At 37.7% G+C, this 26,547-nt stretch overlaps 1 pseudogene across 1 annotated transcript; it reads right to left on the bottom strand.

Moving 5' to 3' along the window:
- Positions 1 to 886: 886 nt before the first annotated feature.
- On the bottom strand, positions 887 to 1,570 carry LOC308415155 (proteasome subunit alpha type-2-like; annotated as a pseudogene). Its single transcript has one exon. The product of its transcript is annotated as a proteasome subunit alpha type-2-like (transcript).
- Positions 1,571 to 26,547: the final 24,977 nt, after the last annotated feature.

The following is a 26,547-nucleotide window of genomic DNA, read 5'->3' as shown; positions in this document are numbered from 1 at the left end:
AGATTCACTCTCTTCTCTTTTTATGTATGGAACACTGGTTTTGGTGTCCTGAAATGACTATGACTTATAAGGTATTTGTGGCCTCAATTTGTGTCAGATTGAGCTTAGAAGTTGAGAAAGTGACTCATGAATCTATCCGATACAAACAAAGTGCTAGAAGTTATGTAAGAGAGTGGTTCAGGTTTCGAGCCTTGATTTTGTTTGGATACCTACAGAGGATTTAAGATATTTAAGCAATATGTATATTGAGTGTTGGGAGAGAATAAGAAGACATAAAGCTAGTATCGAATCCAGATTCAGGAGTAGGAATAAATGTGATAAATAGCCTCTAAATGTGCGGAGGACAGTAAGGGAATGGAATTGACAAGAACAGAAGGGGCCTGATAAGAGAGCAGTGGAAAACACTACCCTAAGGCATGCATATGAAAGTTTACAAGGGGTCTTGAAAGACAGGTTGTGAACTTTATACATAAGCAGTAGTGAAGAAAGATTTTATACTGGCAAAGAGGGACTAATAATAGCTTTAGAGCCAAAAGGCAGTGTTGGTAGAGAGATTTGGTAAAAGGCTCTAGCAATGATAAAGGGCCTGGCATGCACATAATATTTAGCAACATAACATCACTCTCCTCTCAGAGCTTGTTAGAAATGTTTCATCTAGGACCTACGGTGACATAAACTACTGCAAAATTTGGTAGGTTAAAATAACAGATCACAGGTCTTTTTTTTTTTTTTTTTGGTTTTAACAGTTTATTATGATTGTTATTTTAAAAATGTTAATCCATTAAACCATGTAAAAATAAGTCTGCACAAACAAAACATACTTAAATTTAAACATGAATAAGTAGAGTGTATGAGATCTTGATTTTTCGGGCACATCTTCATTATGCTATAGCAGCCAAGTTGGGCTGAGCCTCCTAAAGCCAGCTTCATTGCAGATCCCAACTTCTATGTTATCTTCTGTCCTTTGCCCTTCAAAGCTCTCCCTTAGGGCTAAGATGGCTGTATGAATGGCATCTTCCAGTTCTGGGTCTTCACTGTATCTTTTTTCAAGGAAAGTTTTCCCATTCATGTAGTTCTTTCCCATTGCTGTGACCTTCCAGGCAAAGTAAGCTCCAGAAGGATCTGACTGAAATAAATATGGTCATCCCCCATTCCACCCACAAATAAGTAAAGAAACATCAAATGGACCAGTACCACTTGACTGGGTATACTCTTGCATCAAAGACAGGACCCTCTGGACCAGCTGGGCTGTGGGAATGGGTTCTTGGTAAACAAGATAGTATTGCTGAGCAAGTTTCCGAGCTCTGTGTACAAGTACTCTGTAATCTGGGCCCATGCCACTGTACACCAAACCGATGTGTTTGGCTATGGGCTCCACTTTGTGTACACTCCTTTCATCATACAGGATGGAATTTTATTTCTTCTCAGTTGCTAATACCATGCCAATTGCAGCTTTAATTCCCACTGAAGTGGCCCCTCCAGCTACAGCAGCCAATGGATACTCAGTCTGGACAAGTTTACCAGATGGGCTGACTGGAGTCGGCGAGAAGCTGTAACTGCGCTCTGCCATCTTTACCTGGAAAGTCCAAAAGATCACAGTTTATGTGAGCAGGTATCCAGGAGTGGCTTGCTGGGGTAGTGTTCTCATGAGGTCATGGTCTAGATTTTGGCTAGAACTGGAGTATTTGAAAGATTAGAAGGAGCAAAAGGAAGTTTCAGTTTGCATTACATATTGGCTAGAAACATCAATTTGTCACTATCTTAGCTTTCTCACAGGCTCTCTAAATGACTTTTCAATACCTCTTCGACTTGAGTAATTTGAACTTGAGAGAGAGAGAGAGAGAGAGAGAGAGAGAGAGAGAGAGAGAGAGAGAGAGAGATTCTTCTAAGATGAAATTCACATTGTCTTCTATAATTTCATTTCAAAATGATGCCATTTTGTGCTTAATTTCTTGATGATGCAGTGCAATCTTGATATAATGTGGGAAACTTCATAGAGAGAGAAGATACAGAGATGGCATCATTAGCAACCATATTCTGGGCTGGCTGTTAAAGTCACTGTGAATCTCAGCTATTTAGGAATAATAACTTGACTGTTTCTGTCTTAAAATCAGAGCAGCTGGCATTTTCTGGAGATCTTCATAAGACTGAATCCACTAAGGGTCTCTCATGGCAGCAGTAGTGGTGGTGAGGACTTAGAAAGCTTACTGGGCAGCTTCAGGCTGTGCAGAAGCACTCTATGAAGTATGTGAGGGTCCTCCCCTCATGAAGAGTACATGTCAGTGGTTCTCAACCCACAGGTTATGACCCTTTTCTAGTCTTTCACAAGGGTCCCATATCAGATATCTTGCTTATTAGATAGTCACATTACTATTCCTAACAGTAACAAAATTATAGTCATAAATTAGCAATGAGATAATTTTATGGTTGTGGAGTCACCACAACTTGAAGAACTATATTAAAGTGTCACAGTATTAATAAGATTGAGAACAACTGCTTATATTATGAGCTGTTAACAGTACTATTGTGTGGTGGTGTTATTACTCTTAATCTTTCTGTGTTCCTTTTGGGGTTTTCTCACCAAGAGTCCTATAAATAAATTAAATAAAACTTATTGGTTCATCAAGCTCATTGAGTGGAACCATTTCTTTAGTCTGATCTTGGTGTCCTATCTGGGTAAATGTTCACATCTTCCCATGTATAGCTGTACACCATTGATTCAGAATCTACATTCTAGCATCCTTTTGAGGTGATACATATGTATAGTACATATAGCAATGTTTGAGGTGGGCTACCCAAGGCCAATATATCTGTAATTACAAATAGTGAGGAAAGGATATGTAAGGATCAATTTATAGGTGTAGAAGATTGAGGGATGGTGATGGGACAAAGTCAAGGATCAAGCTTCTTTTATTTATTTATTTATGTTTTTTCATTTTCAGTTTTAAAAATTTTTAGTAGTTTTTATTTTTATCGGATATTTTATATTTTTACATTTCAAGTGGCAGCCCCTTTTCCAGTTTCCCCTCTGGAAACCAAGACTGATTCAGCAGCAGAGGGGAAACAGTGAAGTCATGAAGGAGTATAGAATGTTTAATGCAAATGAAGTGACCCAGGTGCTAAGGAGTCAAGGGTACCAAATCTGTGGGAAATAATAGTTGAAGTCATGAAGAACTAAGATAATGAGCTAAAGTAGAGAATGGGTAGCAAGGAGATGAGGTCAGGGAAGACCAAGGTACTGGGAAACACAATTGGATTCAATAGTAAAATGGTATTCACTTTTGTCCTTTAGCTAGGTACAGCTTCTTATGTGACTTCTCAGGTGTAGTCTTTGCTGTATATATTTAATAAATATTCTAATACTATATATTTTATGTCAGACATGATTCTAAGGTTTTTAATGTAACTGTATTTATTTTATGTGTGTGAATATTTTGCCTGCATGTATATGCTTGCACTATGTATGCCCACAGATGTCAGAAGAGAGCATCAGATCCCTGAAACTGACATTACGGATGGCTGTGAAGAACAATATGAGTATTAAAAACCAAACCTCAGTTCTCTGCAAGAAAAAACAGTGCTGTTAACTTCAGAACCATCTTTCCAGCCCCCTTGCCACGATGTCAAAACAGAATAATCATTTACACTTCAAAGGAGCCCAAGAAGAAATGTATTTTTACCCACATGTTGTTCACACGGACATTGAGGCTCAAAGGGATCACAGTTGTTTAGTGATGAAGCCAAGATTTCAATCCAAGCTGACTAGCCTCAGCATTTATGTTCTGAAACATTGTGCTTTGCACATATTCATGCATATATATTCTTCTCCTTCAATTCTTAGACTATTGATAGCGTACTGTATACTTTATAATGATTATGTTTCTTATTCTCTCACATAAATTATGTATTTGGAAGACCATGTTTTACCTGTAATGCATTCATATTGATAGATAAGACTTATTTTTCCAAACATGGGCTTAACATTCACAGATTTATATATATATATATATCTGTGTGTGTGTATGTGTGTATGTTTGTGTATATATATATAAAATTAGTGATGTTGGAATTGGTATCCATGTGGAATTCTGGAAGCAATCCACCAAGTATCCATTCTCGAGAGACAGTTTTGTTGTTTCTTCCAAAGTTTATAAAAAGTTCTTGGATAATTTTGGTGTGTGGTTAGTGATTATTTTATTTATTTGCAAATACTTTATAATACCATTTATAACATTTTAAAACCAAGTTTTCTAGGAATAAGTTAGGTTTAGTTTGTTGCTACTATAAAATATTCTGGTTAATGTCTTTATACACTAGTAATTTGTTGCCCATTGATATTTGAGTGAAATAAACTACTGACATTGGAATTTCTTGGTCCTAACTAAGAGTGTTTTCATTTTGATAGGCATAGCCACCTTGTTTTCTACATACTATTAATTTCTAATTCAATTTCTAAGGGGCAATTTCCTCATATCCTCATCAACATGTTAGCAAAACTTTTTCTTCATTACCAGTGTGATAGGTGAAAAGTCATCTCAGTGGGTTTTGAAATTTTCATTCCCTCTTATTATGGGCAAAATTGAGTTACTGTAATGATTAATTTGATATTTTATTTCCTGGGGATAACCTGCTCATTATCATCTGACAAGTTTTCTCCGGCCTGTTGGTGTTTATAAAGTAATTTATAGATATTTTATATGTAGAAAGTTGGCCTCTTTTGTGACAGTAGTTACAAGTATTTTTGGTTCAATGTTTTTCAATCTCATAGACCTTCTTGACATAAAGAAGTTTTTATTTATTTTGTTTTCTTTTTTGCTTCTTCCTTCCCTCCTCCCTCCCTCCCCTTTCTTTCTTTCTTTCTTTCTTTCTTTCTTTCTTTCTTTCTTTCTTTCTTTCTTTCTTTCTTCTTTCTTCCTTCCTTCCTTTCTTCCTTCCTTCCTTCCTTCCTTCCTTCCTTCCTTCCTTCCTTCCTTTCTTCCTTCCTTCCTTCCTTTCTTTCTTTTCTGTCTGTCTGCCTGCTTGCCTGCCAGTCATCCCCCTTCCTTCCTTCCCTCCCTCCTTCTTTCTTTTTCTTCCTTCCTTCCTTCCTTTCTCTTTCTTTCTTTCTTCCTTCCTTCCTTCCTTCCTTCCTTCCTTCCTTCCTTCCTTTCTTTCTTTCTTTCTTTCTTTCTTTCTTTCTTTCTTTCTTTCTTTCTTTCTTTCTTCCTTCTTGTGCATGTGACAGCACACACCAGAGCATGTGTGGAAATCAGAGGACAAATTGTGGGAATCAGTTCTTTCTTCTGTCATGTTGGTACCAAGGGTCAAGGCATTGGGCTTGATGGGAGGTGCCTTTACATTTAGCTTCTGAATGTTGTGTTATATTTTTGAAATGACTTCTCTCTGCTATACAATTATTTAAGATGAATTTGTCTCTGTAATCTCTTAAATGTAATCTTATTTTCTCCAACAGGTTTTATATATTTTTACACAATTGTCTCCTTACACTTGGACTACCTTAAATACACACCAGACTCCTAACTTCAGTTCTTAATTTTCTATTTACAAATCAATTGCTCCATTTTGAAATTATTTTAAATTTATAAACAAGATTCCTAAAGCAGTCCTCTATGTTGTTTATGTTTTACAGCTTCAGCTGCTTCTGTTTGTATTATTATGTACCTGGCAGGAAAGACTAGATGGAGGGGGAAAGTCAGTGATGCTAAGACCAATTTGTAAAGAACAAGTGCAGACTTATGGCCCATCTCAAGGTTTCGTGTGAATCAGTGAGGAAATGGTATTTTATTTACAGTGTGGAAGGAATCCTACTTATCAAATATGTGAGATGCCTTTACAAAGCCACTCACTGGGTGGGGCTTCAGAATAATAACTGTGCATAAGGAAGGAAACTGCTCCTGGTATCAGTCTGCTGTGGTTTAAATCATAGGTGTAAATAATATCAAAAGTAGCATCTTGAAGAAATGCTGTGGCTATTTTCTCAGGGCCTCAATCAACATACTTACTGCTTTGCTCTACTTAATCTGCTGCAGCTCTTTTCTAACCTAGCTTGATGGGCTCTAGCTGTCTTTGGCTACAATAAACACCTGGTAGATTTGAGCTTTTGCTATGACTATTGCTTAGCTACACAGAATGCTGCTTGTATAGGAATAGACACACTACTGCCAACAGAGAAAACAACCTGCAGCCTCTTTTGTATCCAAAATTACAGACTATGAAGAGCAAATCTAACCCAATGAATCAACCAGATAAGCAACTAACTAAAATAATATGTGCCAGAGGCAGTATAATACATGCATAACTTAATTTTTTTACTAATATATGTTTTTCAGAAGATGTTTATCCCTCAATCCTGAATCTAAATTTGTTCTTTATCCTGTAAAAATAATATTCAGCTTGCCAACAATAAAATTAGCTGTCCATTACATGCCAATGCAACGTCAACACATTGGCAAATAACTAAATTCTATTTCCTCATTCTCTATGATGTGGTGGCTCTCACCCTTGTTTTCATGTGATATCTGATGGAAATGTAAAGATGCACAAGAAATTCCCCACTGAATCAATTTGAAGCAGAATTTGTGGATAGAAATCTGGTAGAGCTTTTGACAAGAGACCTATCATGCCTGTGACTTAACCCACTGCAAGCTTGGTTTGAATAAATAGGAAGTAACTGTATGGCAATTTAATTTGAAAACCACTATTTTGTTCTTGTTGATTTTCTTCTAAGTTCATACAAATCCCTGCTTTCTATTGCATTTCCCTTCTCTGTGGGTGCATTGGTATGTACTTTACTGATATGGAGGTAGTTGGAACCTTTGCCATGCATAGATGAACTTGTTGGATCATAAAGTATAGATTTTTTTTAATGGTTTATATGATACCTTAATGGTAGGGGCATTGGAGACAATTTGAAACATATCATCATGCACATACTCACACAATTGAACCCAGACTCTCATGTGACACATGAAATAACTGGGGTTCTGAGAGATTCAGTGGTATGCCTGTGCTCACTCAGTCAAGTGGGGACAGAATTGTAGAGACTGGGTCTCTGGATAGCCCACAACTCTGCCTATTGAGCCATTCCATTTTAAATGTTAAGTACTTTCTCTGTTACCCACCTCTCCTCTCTTATCTGGGTCACTAACAGCATAGTTGGTTGGAAAGTAAATGTAGAGGCAAAATAACCTTGGCTGTTTTCTCCCAATCAGAGTAAAAATTGTGCTTGTCTACACGATCACCTTCTCTCTCCTCTGTGGTACAAAAAAATAGTCCACTAAATTTTTTTTGTATATGTTACTTACCTTGTGCTGGAATTATTCATATTGCTCATTTTATAGTTTTATTTGAGGAGCTAATGTTACTGTTGATTTTTTTTTAGAGATGGGCTCTGTGTGTTTATTTGTCTTTTCCTTTACCAAGTAAAGTCGTCTCCCAGTGTCATGAGAGTTGGCGTGGAAATGACTTCTAAGACTGGGTATTGATACTAAGCTAAAGTTCCTTGTATAAAATGTCATGGTGCTTGCATATAAATTAATCATACCCTTCAAGATACTTCAAATCATTTTCAGATTGGAGTCCTTATACTAATAATATGCGAATTCTATGTAAACGGCTGTTAGGCTGTATTGTTTAGAGAATGGTTACAAGAATAATGTGGCCTTTTAAGTTCAATATGGACCCAGATTTTCCCAAATATTTCTGATCTGTGATTCAGATGGAATGTGGAACAAATGAATGTGGAGGACCAATTGTACCTCATAATTTACAACTTCACTGCTATTTAATGAGTTTTTTTATGATTCTATTATGATAGGGAATCCTGGGTCTGTTAATTTGTGTCTAATTATCAGTTGGCAAGTAGGACCTATCTGTCCTTCACATCCAGGTCTTGACTCTTTTGGCTTCTTTCAGCTTGAATTCAGTCTCTCTTTACTTCTCCCTCCCTTTTCTCTCATTCTATACCTCTCTTTAGAAATGTGTTTTAACAACTTACAAGCAAGTTCTAAGTGAGATTTCCTTTGTCTTCAAACAGCAACATAAACAATACAGAGTGCCTACTTCACTTTAGAAACTGGTGTGTTCATGCTTTCACATCTGTAGAGATCCAAGAGACAATTCTTTTGTGTTTTTCCTTCTAGAAGATCCTAGTGTTATTTAACAAGGTGAAGCTTTCCTCCAAGCACTAGAGTTTAACTGAAGTAAAAGATTCCCCTTTGCGCAAACCTCTGAGAATATACAGGGTTGAATTTAGAGAACTCTTCACATTTTGAGCAAGGCTCTTATAGTTTTTGTATCTGAGCTCCAACCACAAGTTTTTCAGAGAATACTTGGCATTAGCTTTACCTTAACAATCATTATCAATCATTTGAAACAACCACTTGCTATTGAACAGAGACCAGTATGAATTAATGCAGTATGTCAGTATGTTTGTCTTTGTTTGGAACCTTTAGAAAAGCCATTTAAAATTTAGTAATTCTTGTGTTTGATAATTGGTAAGGGAACTCTGAACTTGAATAGATGAAGCTTACCTCTCATTTTCTTTTACAGTAGGCACTGGTTAAGTCATCAATTTTGGGAGGGGTCTAGAGTAATTTGTCTGTCCTATAAGCTAGGTCAGCCTTTAAATTACAGTTGGTGCCATTGCCATTTTCAGGTAAGCCCAACCACTTGGATTCCAAGGCACCAAAGAGGGAAACTGTGGATTTAGAAGAAAAACAATAGGGCTGTTATGAACATAGCATAGTGTAATGAGTGTTCCATGTCAGAAACATAGAAGAACATGTGGTGTATCTTTCCAGAAATTATTTGGTAACAATACAATTACAAGATTGGGTACTTTCAATAGTAGCAATTTGCTATATAGTCCTTCTTGTAAAATTGAACAAACAAACAAACAAACATCACCGCTATAATAATAAAGGCAAAGACTTTTAGACTTTTACAATCTTAATTACTAATAATAGCTCATATTATAGATACATACTGCATATCATGCAATCTCTGTATGTATGTGTGTATATGTATGCTTGCATGTAATATGTATGTTTCTAATAGTCTAAAAAGGCCAAAACAGAATTAAAGAAAGTTCAAAAAAGCCTCAAAGGCAGAAATTCATAAGGGTGAACAAATAGAAGAGTATCATAACTTGCTGGGGGTCTGTTGGGTCTCTGTTGTTGCTGTGTCCACTGCTGTCTCTAGCACCATCTCAATGGTGTCAAGTTTCATGGTCACAACTGAGGTGCAGGAGTGAGATATAAAGCCATGAAGGCTCTAACAGCACACAGCCAGGTCAGCAAATAGTAGACAGATAGCCAGTGGATGTAGATGGGTGAATGGGAAGATGAACATATGACAATTCTGTTAGGCAATATCAACTTTGAGAACTGACCCAAGCTGAAGCTCCCGAGGCAGTCCAGAATGAATTCTTTCTCCTGACTAGTATACTGGGTGGTATGGAAAGAGGTTGGTGGGGCCATTGCCTTGACAGTGTTAGATGTGCTTTCTAGGTGGTTCAGAGGAAGGATTTGCCCTCTTTCTTGGTCATTTATGTCTGATACATTGCAGGGAATGTTTTCTTCTGATGCCATTTCAATATATGCATTTGTTCCTACAGTCCCAATTTGCTTTAACAAAATTTATCATGTGGTGTCATTTATATATTTAGGAATAAGTTCCTCATCAGTCTGTGTCTCGTGGATGCTGCTGGATGATATTCTTCACATGTCCACCATGGTGTGGAGTCGTCCTCAAAATGTAGTCAAATAGTTCTTGAAAAATGAAGTCTGTCAGGTCAAGGGCAGTCTGACAAATCATTGTTTATACACAACATGAAATAACTTAGTGCAGGACATAGCTGATTTCAAAATAAGGCAAAAGAAAATGAGTTAGTAAAGAAAACCTATTTCCCAATATAAAATAGGGAAACTGTCCCACTATTCTCTTACTGGCAGATAGATATATACTATTCCAAACAGATGCAACATTAGCACACTTTCCATCTATCCATAAAATCACCAAGGCTTTTAGCTCTATTTCCTCAATTCATTTTCTTTTACCACTTGTATAACACTGGTTATCCTTTGGCAGAATCAGGAACAGTGGCAAGAGATAACTCTGTCTTTGCTCCACTACAGTCTTTTTTGCAAAGCACATAGAACATCACAAAATGTTTACTAAAAAGTGAATGGGATGCTACAAATTTAGTGTTCCTCTATATAATTGTGATTGGATCTATTCATGTCCAAACTTATTCTATAACTCTGAGTTGCCTTCTGAAATAAGTTCAAGTTGCGTAAGTTACCATTCCCATATTTCTTGATTTCTCTCCCATTGTGCTTTAAAATGAACCCAATATCTTTTGCCATGCCCAAAATTTGTCCTTTCAGATTCACTGACAGCATCCATATGTCTCCCCATGCCCTACCCTACTCTTCCACTTATTTCCTTCTGGCCGAATCTTATTCATTCTTGAAGACCTCTCTAAAAGTCTTTCATAATCTTCTATGAAATTACCATTTCCTCCCAAAACAATACAAGTTGTTGTCATTGCATCGATTTCCTATCCGAACTAGATAGTAAGTTCTTATAGTCCAAGTTATCACATGCTTTGCATATGAGGCACAAAATCTTTTTGAACTAGAACTTAGAGGAAGATTCTTCCCTGATGGCTTACATCCACAATCCTGGGATGTGCTATTGAGGGTCTGGGGGAGAAAATCCATCAGTGATCATTCTCAGTTGTGAACCATGTGTGTGGTAAAATATTGATGTGCAAGTGAAGATAGACCCACTATTGCAATAGTTGCAAGGTTGTTTGGGGATAACCAGCTGCTTTTCTAGTGTCTTTTAAGCTCATCCCATAGGATAGAATTCATGTCTAGGACTGTAAATCTGATTGTAAAAGCCCCTGCCTGGAGAAGATACATGCTTTAGGGAAGAATATATTGCTGATGCTTTGCTAAATGGACATGAAGTCAAACAGCCCCTCAATATTTACGCTTATACCAATGGACCAGTGCTGTTCTCAGCCCAACTCAGAGAAGCTTATTTTGTAGTAGGTAAAGGGGGATTCAGAGACACATGAGTGGTTAAAATACTGAAAATACGTTACTGTTGTGTGCTCAGCCCTAACTGAGGCATCTATAATAGCTCCTTCAAGGCTCAGGAAACTTGGGTGGAAGATAAGGTGGAAAGTTTGCCAGGGCTGGAGGATAGGAATGAGCTCTTTGCAAATCTTTCTTCTAGATATGACATATCTATTGCAAGCATGAAGACATGACACCTGTGGATACTTGTATGAGGCCCATGTACACACAGAGAAGACATGAACATAAAAGATGAATAGTTGGAAAGAAAGGGTCATCGAGACTGGCAGAGGGGTAAAAAAGAGAAATGATGTGGCACAATATGATTGTAACACATTGTACACATGTATGGAATTGCCAAAAAGGAGAAAGAAAATATTCATCGATTTCCAGCTGTCTCTGTCCTGTCATTGTTCATTATATTTTACCCTATGGTATATATTCCCATTTGAATCGAATTTTGCTTCCTTAATTATTGTGAACCTTACCAGAGTAGATTTCTTCATAAACATCTTTGAATGAATCTCACTAACCATAAAGTCATAATAAATATTTTAGCTGGACGCTAACTCACTTTTTAATGACCATGTTTAGCATTCTTTATGTTGTACACTTCATGTACCCCATATTATATATGGCTACTTTTACATACCTACACATGTCTGGAAGTGTAATGAGGCCAAGAGCTGCCATAATAAAGCATGTGCTTTCAATGATGAAATGCTATCTCACTTCCATATCATGGTCAAAACTTAAATGATCCTGCTTCTCTTCCCCTCCCCCTTCCAGGTCCCACCCAGGTCACTCTCTAGTGATTATTTTGTTCTCCCTTCTAAGTAGGTTTGAAGTATCCACACTTAGGTCTTCCTCCTTGTTAAGCTTCATACAGTCTGTGAGTTGCATCATGCATTCTTAAGGAGCAGGCATTAACCTAATTTCAGTAGAATTTGTCACTGGTCATTTCCATAGCACGCTTGCACGTGCATGCGAGCGCGTGCGCATACACACACACACACACACACACACACACACACCCCTACAGTAGCAGGTTTTTGTATGGTTTTGGTTTTAGTTGCCCTCCCCAATAGAGTATAACATATGGCTTAGTTGTTAGAGGAGTGGATCTTTGAACTGTCTGTCTTTCTTTCCTAGTCCATTTCCTGAGTATGGCTTTTGACAAAACACTACCCATCTCTATCCTCTAAGCAATTTGGTACTAAAGTTATAGTGATTTCCCATCATAAACTAAGATGATCCTATTTTGTATTTAAAAAGGCTTATCTTTGTCTGCATAACTTAATTAAATAAGCCTGGGTTAAGCAACCTTTAGAGGCAGATGTTACCTTGGAAGACTAATTGTTACTATTTTTGTCTTTCCCTATACACATGATGAATATCCATTTTTTTCAAATACTTTTATCCATTAATTCTTTTTGAGTATGAACTGTGTGCATTTTATTTCAAGATACATTGGGTTTTATTTTTATTTTTCAGAATTTTTGTTAAATTGCGGTTGGGAACACTGGACTTAATGCTTTCACAAACCTCCATTCACTAATTAATGGCTTTGAACTCTTTGCTTTGTGTTCACATTGTGCAAAGTACTAGGTTGTAGAAGTTCAGCACAATTCTTAGGTGAAAACAGTCTGGCAGCTATGTGTACGGAGAGAGAAATAGGCCAGTGGCCAATGAGAGTGGAGGGATGAGGGGAACAAGAATGAGAACCAGGAGTAGCAGTGGGATTTCAGCATGTTATTAAATGGTATTTGGTGCCCCAAAGCATTTATACATACAGGGGACACTTCAAGACATGTCTTGCCTAGTTAGCTTTCATGAAGCTAACCACATACTCTGTCTCGATGACCCTAGTGACCAGTGGCACAGATTTGGGAGATTACTGGCCAGAGGTCAGAGGTCAGTCGATGACCATGGAAGAAAGCAGAGATAATTGGCCCACATGGGCTTCAGATTGGCAAGCATGGCCTCATTAGCACTGTGCTCCTCCCTTCTGCATGCTTTGCCTACCGCCTGTACTTCCCAGAGGGACCTTTTGAATCCAGGTATCACTGGTCAGGTTTTGCTTGCTGGGTTTTACAAGCATGCCTGAGAATATTCTGTGCCCAAGTCTTCACGAGAGGAAATCAAGGCACAAAGAAAACTAGACTGAACTGTAACTGCTGACAATTTCATGCACAGTTTTTCAACGTATTTGATGAGTTTTAAGGTCTCAGATGATCTGTGCAGCCCTAGGGTGGGGAGTCATCAAATTTTGTTTCCACTACCAACATTTGACCTTCTCATCTAGGGAACGTTGCTTATCAAATAATGTGAAATTTGCACTGGAAATGAGTCCTCTAAAACACAGCTGTGGGAAGCCCACCTCCCTCTTCAGCCCTTCCTCTGTTTCATCTCCACACCTCCTCCAAGTTCAAACCACTCAGTTCCTCCCAAATTTCAAAATTTCTCCCCTGCACTCCAAAATTCTTAACAAGCTGTTGATGTTCCAGGAAATGTCTTTTCCTATGAAAGACGCATCACAGCAGCTAACAGCTGGAATCCTCTGACAGCCAATCAGCCAGGCCTTGGGGTATCAGTGTGATGAGCAACTCAGCTAGAAAGTGTCTATTCTCTAGCTGAGCAAATGTCATCTCCACCAGGCGACTGCAAAAGGATGGTGAGAGACTGCACTGAAGTGTCTGTGAGACTGCGTTCCATGGGGAAAAAAAATCTATAAATACAATTATGCTACAATATGGTAGTGGCTGACTCAAGGATAAATGTAGGAATGCATTTCTCCTTAGAACATTCAGGAAAACCATTTATGCACTCTGTATATTTAATGAAATTATTATAAATGGTGCATATTAATAGATTTCTATATTAATATTAATTCAGAGGTTTTCCTGAGGCAGACTCTTGTAAGAAATTTATAACATTGAGTAACTCAACTGAATAAAATTTACTGGCTTTTGTACTTGAAGAAAATGGCTGCTTACCACAGCAGGATGGCACTGCTGAATTTGGTTGTTAATTGGAAGTACTTTGCTTCAATTCTTGCATGCATTCATTAAGGTTGTCAACATGATTCTGAGCAAAGATTTTCAGACTGTTTAAAAAAATGAAGAAAATAAAAAAGTGAGTATATGTATATAGATAGATAAATAGGTGTATAGTTAGTGAACTGATATACAATTGCTAGTATTTTATGTTGCCATATAAGAATATACAATATATCCATGTGTACCAGCCAGAATTACTATCAAACAAGCATTAAGGGCAGGTTATTTAAATAAAAAAATATGCTTCTCACAGATGATATTAAATTGCCTGATTCTATCTAAAAATAAACGAATAAAGGTCAAGAAAAATAGATAAAAATAACAAGATAATTGTATTTCATACTCAGTGGAGGGCACCGAATCATGAGTTGACACACTGGAACTCCTGATGGGGCAGGGTTGAGTTTAGCTAGATGAGCTGTGGTAGGGACTGACACTCTCTATCAAGCCCCTTCAGGAAACCTCATTCTAAAGGCAAACTTCTTAATGATTAGATGGAAGCTTTTGTATTACTGATTTTTCAGCAAGGTTTACAAGCATACTTATAAGATGTAGATGGTACTCGGATTTCTTATTGCACTAATCACTCAATGAAGGCTCATAAAAATAATGGAGTAATTAATGACATGTGAAAATCTAATCAATAAAAAACTTATTAGGGTATTACAAAATGAGGCTACCTCTGTCCCATCTTGGCAAGAAGAGCCAATGTTGTCAAGTCTCCCAGAATTATGTTCTCACAAAATATCTCCTGAAATAAAGTGACATTAATCCAGGGGATGACAGTCTATTGTATAGAGAGTTCACTATTCTCTTCCAAGGAGTTGATTCTTTTTTATTTAATTGCCATTTACCAGACTGAATTATTTTATCATGTTGAATATTGCATTGGATTTTAGTTGTCCCCTTGGCCCTTGGATTAGGATTCTAGTAATTGCTTAGTGTCTTCATAGTGAACTTATATTTTTTCCTCTTATGTCAGATAATTCACAGGCTTGCTACCTTTCTGTAATATGCAAAATGTTGATACATGCATATGCCCCCCTTTTAGGTACCCATTCTTCTACTTTACATGACTTTTTTTCTATTTACTTCTTTAAAAATTGTGTTCTTTGACAGTTGCATACATGTGTATAAGCCATTCTGGTTATTGGCTCCCTCCTTGTCTCCCTATTATTCCTATTACCTTCTTATTTTCCCTACCAGTCCCTTTCCGAGATGGTTTGGTTTTGCGACTCATGTGGTTTAACTACGGCCATCTGTGTGACGACTGGAATGGTATTAACATTTCAGGCAATGGGAAGCTTCTCTGATTATGGCTGAGAAACAGTTCCCTTTGGGTATAAATATCATGTTTAGGTGGTACTTTGCTTATATTTAGCTAAACAATAGTGTTCAGCTCCCTGCTAGGAGCAATGTGCTCCATCCCTATGGGTTTTGACAAAGATTATAGCACTAGATATGGATTCCCTCCACTGAATTCAAATCCAATCAGAGTCGTTGGTTATCCCCATAACTATAGTGCCACTGTTGAAAAAGTGGATGAGTCTTACTTGGCAGGTTGGTCTCATAGATGTTACATCTGGGTAAGACTGATGCTGTCTTTTCTCCCTCAGCTGCCTGCAGAGCTCCTTGCTAGACTCTGAAACCTAGCTGGCAGGGTGTAAGAGTCTATTTTAGGCACAGATTGCTGTTTTTGTAGATTATGCACCCAAAATGTATGACGTCTGTGCCTTCTTAAGCAGTTGTTCTTATCATCTAGTAGTTTCAGTGGGTAACCAAGAATCACTCCAAAAGCCTCTGTTTTTGAGGTATCTGAGGCCTACCTGTTCAATAACAGACAAGGAAGTATCCTGGACCTGACACCGGGTTTCAGGAGCAGCTATTTCCAGCCTTGCAGTAGTTCCTATGAAAATATTTAAGAAAACAAACAAATGACATTTTAAAGTTTGGATACAAGATGGTCAGTTTTTATGTGACTTTTTTGTGCCCCTATGTGTTAACTTCTCTGTACTTCATCATCTTCATCATCTACCGTCCTGTTACCTGTTTTAACCTCCTCATCTTTCTCTGTTGTCATATAATCCATATTCTACTCTTCCCTCTTCCCATGAGTCAGCCATTCAACTCACAGTGGTCTCATTCTACTATCCTGGCTTTTATAGCAATTTCAACTTAGAGATTTGAATCTAGGATTCACATATAAAGGCTAGTATGCACTAGCTTTCCCGTGCCTGGGTTAGCTCACTCAATATAATTTTTTGAGTTCCATCTATTTACCTGAAATTTGTATCATTTCATTTTTCTTTAAAGAGGAGTAAACCAGATGTGTATATACATAATAATATATGTGAATATAATATATGATGGATAGAATATCTAGACTGATTTTATTTTATAGTTACTATGAATACAACAACCATGAATCTAGATGAATAAGCAGCATATTGTCCTTTGTGTCTGTACCTAGGGACTGAATAGGTGGTCATATGAAAATCCTATTTCTGCCTTCATGAGAAATGTCTACTCTGATATCCATAGTTGATCCCAGTAACAGTTAGCATTTATTTTTTGATGATAGCCATTTTAACTGAGGTGAGATGAAATTTCAAAGTAGTGTTAATCTGCATTTCTCTGGTGGGAATGATTTTTAAGCATTTATTATTTATTCCCATTTCTTCTTTTGGGGATTCTTTGTTCACATCTATAGCCATATCGTTGCAGTTACATGATGTAGCTTCTGTGTCACTTTTCGGAGACACAGTCTTGCAGCATACATTCTGATTTCCTGGACTTTACAATCTTTTGGTTCTTATTCTGAGATAGTCTCTGAGTCTTAGATGTGGAGTAGTGTTACAGCTGTATAACCTGTGGCTACACACCCATCAGTTACTTGTTCTCTGCATTCTGATTGAATGCAATTTACTGCAATGGTTTCTGACTCTTATCCAAAGAAGCTTCCTTGATGAGAGTTAAGATTTATCTATTCACCTGTAGAATGTAGCTACTGCACCTTTAAGATCATTTTTCTATTCTAGACATTACTGTGGTTCATAAGTATCACAGCTGCATAGGGCTATCCATTGCTTCATTCCCCTTACAGCTTGCATATCGCCTTCCATCACTATGAAAGATAACCCTCGGTGAGGAGTCTTTCATGACAAATCTAGTGAGACTCCTCAGAGACTTGCGTCCACATTGCATGATGTCTTCAGCAATAGGGATTTACTTTCAGCTTCAGGCATTAGGAGGGAACAACTGAGGACATCAGCAATAGCCTGTATTGTTTTGGGATTCTCTTGGACTTCCCAGACCAACAACTTATTAAGAGGTGTCTCATGCTTAGTAATGAGACTTTGTTACACAGTCTGTGTCTCTTGGGGAAAATATTTGCATTATCACCCCAAGTGGCATAACATCATTTTATTTAAACTGTGTGTACATGCATATATATATATATATATATATATATATATATATATATATATATATATATATATATATATATATATAGAGAGAGAGAGAGAGAGAGAGAGATTATATAAATAAAGATTCTATGATTTCTTATGACTTTTCATACATAGTGTTTTACATAGTGTTTTTTTATCCTCCTCCCCCTCTCTCTGTGTATTGATTCTCTTCCTGCTCCTATATTAACCCCACTATTTTCCCACTTCCCCTTCAGAGCACCTCTAATCAGCTGTTCCCCTTCTATTGTGCCCCCATTGTCCTGGTTTTCTTTTCTGATTTCTGCACTAACTCCGGGTTATACACTCACATCTGAAGGTTTGAAGCTATGAGCCTCAACTAAGCTATGTTCTGTTTTGTCGGTTTGTGTGGGTCTGGGCTATGTCAATCAATGTTTTTTTTCTAGTTTCACTCATTTACTGAAAAAGTTTAGAATCTCCTTTATTTGGTAGCTGAAAAATTCTACCGTCTATTATGTGCTATATTTTCATTATTCATCAGTTGTTTCCATTTCCTAGCAGTTATCAATAGAGGAGCAATGGACATGGCTGTGCTTTTGGATTGAATGCCAATGATTGGTAGCACTGGATTATATGGTAGATTTTTTTTTCGAGGTTTGAGAATTTACCACCAGATTTCCAGAGTTACTGCACCAGTTTCCAATCCCACCCACAGTGAATGAGGGTTCCCTTTTCTCTGGATCTCCTCCAGCATTTGTAGCCAGAGGTTTGATTTATCTTAGCCACTCTGACTAGGGTAAAATGAAATCTCAATGTTCTTTTGATTTGTGTTTCCCTTATGACTGAGGATGATGAACTTTTTTTTGAGATATTTCCTAGTCATTTTTTATTTCTTCTTTTGTGAATTTTCTCTTCGGAGCCACGGAACATTTTTAAATGTGTCATTTGTTTTCGTGACTCTGGTTTCTGAGTTCTGTATTTGTTTTAGATATTAATCCTTTGTTTGCTGTGCAATTCTATTCCACTCTGTGGGCTTCCTTTCCACTAGGTTGTTTCTTAGCTGGACATAAGCTTTTTAGTTTTCATTTGATGTTTTCTTAGAGGTGTTTCAGAATACCAAGTTTCACATTTAGATCTTTGATCCATCTTGCAAAATAAACCAATATCTGTGCAAGGTGATGAATACAGGTCTAATTGCATACTTTACATGCAAACATATAACTTTCTCATGCAGTATTTGTTGAAGATGCTATGTTTTTTCCAGTGTATGATTTTGGCATCTTAATCAAATGTCAGCTGGTCGTAGTGACATGTTTTCATGCTTTCATCTTCTGTTTTGATCCACTTATCTTTACGCTTTTTTTTTTTTTTGTGCCACTACCCTGCTAGTTTTACTACTATAGCTTTGTAATATATCTTGAAATTAGGAATGGTAATCTCTCCAGGTACACATCGACCTAGAGAGATTAGGTAAAGACGAGGACACTAGGGAAGATACATGGACCTCTCTGGGAAGGTGGAGTAAAGTAGACCTTTTGGCAAGACTGGGGGCAGGTGGTATCTGAGTTGGAGGGATCAGGTAGGAAATAAGGGGTAGAAGGAGAGATTATGGGAGAGACAGCTAGAATTGGGCTGAGAGATGGAACTGGGAAAGCTAGTGAAGTGGAAATTTTCTGGAATCTATGAGTGTGATTGTTATTAGGACTCCTGGTAATGGAGTATATGAAGTCTCAACTGCACATGTCTTACAGAAATTCAAGCCTTCCAGTAACAGGACTGTGTTGCATTCAATTGAGTCATTGGCCAAGGGAGGGGCATGGAATTTTTCAAACCACTCAGGGTGATGATAAGATAAAGGGTTGCTCTCTGCAAACTGATAGTGGGGCTGCTCTCCCAAGAATGACATCTATATAATTAATTGAACATGGAGAAGTCAAGCTGGTGCCTGCATAGACTCCCCTATGTTCTAGTCTCTTTGCTGTGGGAATGTTCTCTGAAGGCTACCCAAAGAGAAACTTAAATACCAAGCTAACCACAAAACCCATTACCTACAATCTCTCCTTCCTGCAAAATATGCTAGGGCAATGTTGGCACAGAACTTGTGGGAGTAATCCAATGTGTGATTTGACTTAAGACTCTCTCCATGAGAAGGAATCCATACCTGACACTGCTTGGGTAACCAAGAACCAGAGACTATATTTGCTAGAAACCTACAGTAAAACCAAACCAAACATTACTGTTCTAAAAACAAAACAAAACAAAGCAGCAAAAAAAAAAAAAAAAAAAAAAAAAAAAAAAAAACTCAACAACAATGAAAAACAAAGAAATGTTTACTGATGCCTAATGATATCCTGCAATACTCACAGAGCAGTGCCTGGTCCAGTTGTTGTCAGAAAGGCTGCCTCCAGCAGCAGATGAGGTTTGGTTCAGATACCCACAGCCTTATCCATCAGTTCCTTCTTGTTGGTGATCAAAGAACCCTGCTGAACAGGCAGAGGAATGATTGTAGAAGTCAGAGGGGGATGGAGGACAGTGACCAGGAGAGTATGGCCCACTGAATCAAGTAGGCAGGTTCATATGGGCTCACAGAGATTGAAGTAGTAAGCATGGGGTCAGCATGAGTCTGTATTAGGTCCTCTGTATACATGTTAAGGTTGTGTAGTTTGGTGTTTTGTGCGGACTCTTAACAGTTTGAGCAGGTATATGTTTTCTTCCTATTGGGTGGCCTTGCCTTAGTATGATGACTTTTGCCATGTCTTGCATCTTGTTTTGTCCTATTTGACTGTCCTTTCTTTGAGGTGTTCTCTTCTCTGAAGAGGAAATGGAGGGGGAGTGGATTTGGAGGACAGGAGAGGTAGAGGGAGCTGAGAGGAGTGAGGGCAGGAGAAACTGTGTTTAGGATGTTTTGTATGAGTGAAGATTCTCTTCTCAAAATAATTTTTAAAAAGATTATCTTGCTTTAAAATAAGAAAATTATGAAAATTAATACAGATCAGTATTTTTATTGTGTTAAGAGTGGTGAGTTGATATTTAAGTGAGTATAGAAAAAATACATAAAGTTGAACTAACATTAATTGGGAAAATCTTGCAATAGGCTAATTAGCATATCTGTGTCTCGGTACCCTAGTCAGTAAAGATAATAGGTGCTCAAAACAGTACCTAGTTTGTAGGGAGCATGAAATACTTGATCCAAAGAACCTAGAATGGGTTGCTTTTAAGTCTTTCTGGTGGTGCCTTGGTACTTAGGGACCTGAACACTGGCCAATGTATTCTATCGCTGGGCATCTACAGAAAGTAATAATTTAAAGTTCTGTACCAGGCATCTCTTAACCTGAAAGGTTAATAAGAAGGAGAGATAAATAAAAATAAAGTGAGCTTTTCTTTTTCACTCACTCATATATATATATATTAGAGATGGAAGGTTTTAGTCTTAAGCAAAGCACTAAAAGTCACTTTGCTTGGAGGAGAGACTTCTTTCCAGACTTAGAGGATGCTTGGTGCTTTGCCACCTTCGAAAGCACAGGTGTAAAGTAGTTAGTTAGTTAGGCATGGTGGCTCTCTGCGATTTCCTCATTCTTCAGTTGATACAAAGAAAGCCTGATTACTTGGAGTTGGTGCCTGACAATAGGCAGCAGCTGTGGGTTCACAACAATTGCTGGGAGGAAACATTTTCTCCTACCCAGGACATATTTAAATCAGGGGAGCTGCTTTATGGAAGAAAGGCTGGAAAAGATTGCTGCTGCGGGTGGTCTTGCTTAAGAAGCTTAGGCATGTCGAACTCCCCTAAAAGATCTGCTACATTATTGGGGTGGTTATTTTTTAGACTACAAAAGAATGTCTTAAAAATTGAAGGTGCTTTTGTGCTTTGTTAACATATCATAGGCCATTGATTGAGAGGATTCAACACTACAGTGTTTGCAGCTATTGATCATTGAAGATCCATTAGGAAAACACATCAGTCTCTGGAGTGAGTGAAAAAGAAGAGCTCACTTTATTTATACTCCTGCTGCTTTGCTCCCTGTACAGAGTTTCTACAATAGGCCAGGCATTGTAATAGACATTGGGAATATAAAAGATACCCCCTATCATCAACAGTTTCCCTTTTGGAATTTGGAGGAAATGGTGACCTCAATACATGACGAAGAGTATGGGCACCAAAGTGAGGTTATTTGTACACTTCAACTCTATTCACCAGCCTCTTCTAGTTCCTACTCAGTAGATAATAAGAGGCCATTTCCCCCTATTTAAAACAATGGGAGTGTATTTCTCATACTCTGCAGGAGTATAAGATGTACCTATGGATTCTAGCCCTAACAACCTGTGGTTGCCTATTGTTATTGCTGTATCTTTGAATCCGAGTTCTTTCTTTGATTAATAAGATAAGAATTTGGGTGCTAGCAATAGTCTCTCAGTGCCCCCTTTTCTGTTTTTTAATTATCTGTCTGTTTTTCTTCTACCTCATTTCTTATCTCCCTCCCTTCATGCTCTATATCCCCTTTCACTTACTTTGCCTCTATGCTGGTGATTTGTGCCCACTGAAGCTTTTAAATCAGAAGAGGATATGTGAGGCACACTTAGTATTAGAGAAGTAGTTGCTGTCTTCCTCCAGAAAGCCATAAAAATGAAGATACAAGCAACAGTTGGCCCTAATCTGTTCAGAAATTTTTGAATTATATAAGATTCAAGATAAGGTCTAGGAAAGAAATAATGGCAGAAAAGGTTACAATACCATAAGTTGAGTGTTTATGTTTGAGAAATATGTCACTCTGGGAACCTAGTATTTGTTAGTATTAAATTGGGGTCTTTGAATGAACTCTTTTGTATGGCTATAATAATGGATGGCACTAATTCTCTTTAATTCTAATATTGGAAACATTGCTGGGCTAGTTTTCGGCCATTGATTGATTGACTGACAGGATATATATGCCGGGTTGGTCAGAAACCCATTATGTAAGCAAGGCCAGCCCTGGACTTGCAATCTGCTTGTTTCAGCCTTCTAAGTATAATTACAGAGGTGGACAGTGATTTCCCCCCCTTCTTTTTTTCGTTGTTGTTGTTCTGACAGAAACTTATAAAATATCTTTAGTAAAACCATGAAGTAAGACGTAATCCTTGGTAGTCCTTCCTCTTCCATAGCATCCTGACCGGATTCCTCCATGTATGTGCATGCACACACATGAGCCCACATCTGAACATCTATGTTTTCATGTATAAAGCCTGAAAGATGATATCAGATATCTTCTATTACTTTCCTCTTTATCTTGGGACACTCTCAATGAATGTGGAGATGAAAACTTCAAATTGTTTTTTTGGGATTTGAATAGAAATTTCCATGGATAGAAATTTCCATGGATCCTTCTGTCTCTCTTTCCCTGGTGCTGTTACTGGCACATGAAACCATGCCTGATTTCCATGTTGGTGCTGGAGAACCAAGCTCAGCCTTTATGCTTACATAGAAGACACTTTACAGACTGAGATATCTCCTTGGCCTTCTTAACTCCTTGTAATCCTTTAAATAATCTGTCTGTTTTCCATTCTCAGTCACACATACATCAAATGCTTCTTCTGGAAGGTATGGGGGAGGTTTCATCAGAAGGGTAAGACACTGAGGGCTCCTTTAAGAGCCTTAAGATAAGGCAGGTATTTGACTGGGGTAGAGTCAATTTCCATATGAAATGTGCAGTATCTGATAGGATAAGGTGTGAGGTCAGGGCTTGCAAAGGATGGAAACATTTTGTTTTCTTTCTGATACACCTTGAATGTGAGACACACAGTCTCTCTCTGTTTAGCATCCTGTAAGAAAATCATGGCTTTGAAATTCAGTAAAGATGAAATCTTGAAATCTCCAGATTCCTCACTATGTAGCAGCATGATTTAAATAATTCTTTATGTGTACCACAATATTTGTAAATGTAGGTAGAAAAACAAAGCTCATAGGGGTGCTGTAAGGAATGAAGATAAGGCTCTTGTTATCATAGATAGTCTTGAGTTATCATACATTTACTATTACAATCTTCTCATTTTTTTCCTTAGAAACTTCCATAGTTCCCATTTTGCTAAAGAGTCAAGTTTAAAACTCTCTTGTTTTGGCATTCAGGATTCATAATATTGGAATTTTATTGGAAACACTCTTTGACTGTTTAAATTTTTCTTTTTTCATTCATTCCTCAAACCATAGAGTTGATTCAATTTTAAAATAGGAGTTATATCCTCCTGGAGAGCAATATGCTGTGTATAAAAATAAGTAAAGCCAGTTATTTTCTGTAGGAGAAATATGAAAATCTAAAATCCTCTTTATTTGGAGGCAGACAGAAACAGATCATGGATGCATTCAGGAAAATACTGTTAATCCAACCAAAACCAAATAACAGTTTCTCATCACAATTAAGAATCTGATGCTCAAAGAGAAAACATACACACACACATGCACACACACACACACACACACACACACACACACACACACAGAGAGAGAGAGAGAGAGAGAGGGAGAGAGAGAGGGAGAGAGAGAAACTATTTTGAGATTTTAAATTAGGGCTATGCAATCATGACTCTTTATCTGGCAGATTTTAGAACAATATGTAGTTGCTGTTCTGTGATGCCTCCTGTTAGCTAGGGGTTTGAGTGCAGGGATGAATGACAAAACTCATTGTCAGCCACTACGGATCAGGGGATCAGGTGTGATTATTTTCTCTAAGCAACTGGCAATCCCATGTGATATTCTAAGTGAAGGGGGGTCACTTAAACAGATAAGGGATAAGTGAGAGTCATGAGCTACAACAGGGAGAAGAACACCAGATGGTATGCAGGGATGACAGACAGCATGAGGACACTGGGCATCTGGAGAGCAGAGAGCCAGAAGGGGGATGAAAGCATGCCCCAAGCAAGATTCTATTTCTCAAACTTGTATGTGTATTTCACTTGCTTACCATGGGAACATGGGTGGGAGATTAGCAAGATAAAGGGTTGATTTGCTTGACATCTTCTGAAGAGAAGTCATATAATCCTGACCTTTGTTCACTCAGTGAGAAAAATTCTGAATTAAAGATTGCTTATTGCAGTTTTAAAAACATTCATGGATGCATGCTTTTGTAAATGATATGTAGTACTGAATGGTACTTGGGTATGAATTTACTGTTGAAGAGTATATGAGGTTCAGTTTATCAAAATTACTTAGGAATTCAGTCTTCTGGGATTGTCATTAATGAATTCATTTGTATGCTCAGAGATTCCATCAGGTACATGGCTGGACCTCAACATGACACCTAACATCATTGTTTAGTGTAATGACATCTTAGAACCCAATCTATTGTAGTTGTTACTGCTGTTGGTTTGGCTTGGTTTTTGAGACAGAGCTTCTCTGTATAGCCTGGCAGTCCTAGAACTTGCTCTGTAGATGAGGCTGACCTCAGACTAAGAGATATGCCTGTCTCTGCCTCCTGAGTGCTAACATCTACCACCACCCACCCAGTTTTCAAAACCAATCTCAAACCCACTTAAAAAGTAACTAGATTTACAAGACCCATGCAAGGTCAAACCAGGCTAAATTCCAACATGAAGAGGAGAGAATATATTGACTCTATCTGAGAATATGTTGGCTAATAGTAGTGGCTGAGAGAGGAAGAACCAGTTTTTTTTTTTTTTTTTTTTTTTTTTTTTTTATGGTTGTAGTCCTTGTTAGGTTGGCCAATCACACTCCAATGAAAGTCCACATATCCAAGTATTTATGGGTAGTATTAATTGGACTATGTTTCGCTGTTGTTGTTTTTTGTTTGTTGTGTTTAGAAAAAAATTAGATGAGTAGGAAATGAAAGTGAATCTGAGTAGTTAGGGAGGAGGGTGAATATGATCAAATCATAGTATAAAATTTTCAAAGAACTAAAATTAAAACAAAACAAAATAAAATAAAATAAGAACAACCAGATTTCAAAAGAGTATTTCCGTGGACTCAAATTCTTATGACAGGTGACAATAGGAGTATCTTTTTTTTGTTGTATTTTTCTTTTTTTTGAACAACTTTATTTTAAAAAACAAAGATAAATGTACAAATTTAAGCATTTTTGCATAAAAGTATATGAGTACATTTTTGTCAGTGCTTGGCTTTTTTTTTAAAGGTTTGATAGCATGCATTAAGATCTTACTAGTTACAATGAGCATAAAGTACATGTAAAACAGGATGTAAACTGGAATTAGTCAAAGTTTTCTTGGTCTGTAAGGAGGAGTATCTTTTAACATATGTGTGCTTAAGGGACCAAACCAGTAAGGTAGTCTCTTCATATTGGGAAGAGTAGGTAATGATTATTAGCTGATTAACTTGCTGATTGATTCCTCCTGAATCTAGTCTCTCCTCCATGAAAGCAGAATAATTTCCTGACCTCAGAATACTAGGACGCCTGCACTGTCAGCAGCTATTCTGAATCAGGCAAAGGCCTGAGGGTTTGAAAAAGAAAGACATAACTCATGACTGTGTCTTTCATATTACAAAAATGCCATTTTACTCTCTGAATCCAGCTCTCAAGATATCAGCTACAAAGGCAGTATGCAAATTCTCTAGCTGCTCCATAGAAGAGACACCCCCTGGGTTGAACCTGTAACCTGCAGCATTGTAAACAGGAACACAGGTGTGAGTCATTGGCTTGTGACTGGGCACATCTAAACTTCAAGGGAGGGTGCATTATTTTCCCAAAATCTAGGCATACAATCGGTCAGTTCAGCTAACCCCTGGGGGGGAGGCATCGCTCCCAACAATAAGATTGTGTTTTTTTTTTTTTTTTTAACTATTAAATTTGTTTAGTAAAGACAATTTTGCTCATACAAAACAACAGTTTACAACAGTTGAACACACCATTAAAGACATGGGAGGGGCTGCAGACATCTGGGCCCTGCCCCAGGCCCACAGATGCCCAGGAGCCCCTCCTCCACCAACCCCTGAGGGAGACACCCCTCCTCCAGCAGGAGAAGAATGGGGGACCA

This window comes from Micromys minutus (assembly GCF_963924665.1).
Source record: "Micromys minutus genome assembly, chromosome: X".
Lineage (NCBI taxonomy): Eukaryota > Metazoa > Chordata > Mammalia > Rodentia > Muridae > Micromys > Micromys minutus.
The sequence above is the reverse complement of the archived record's forward strand: the minus strand, read 5'-3'. Positions and strand labels throughout refer to the sequence as shown.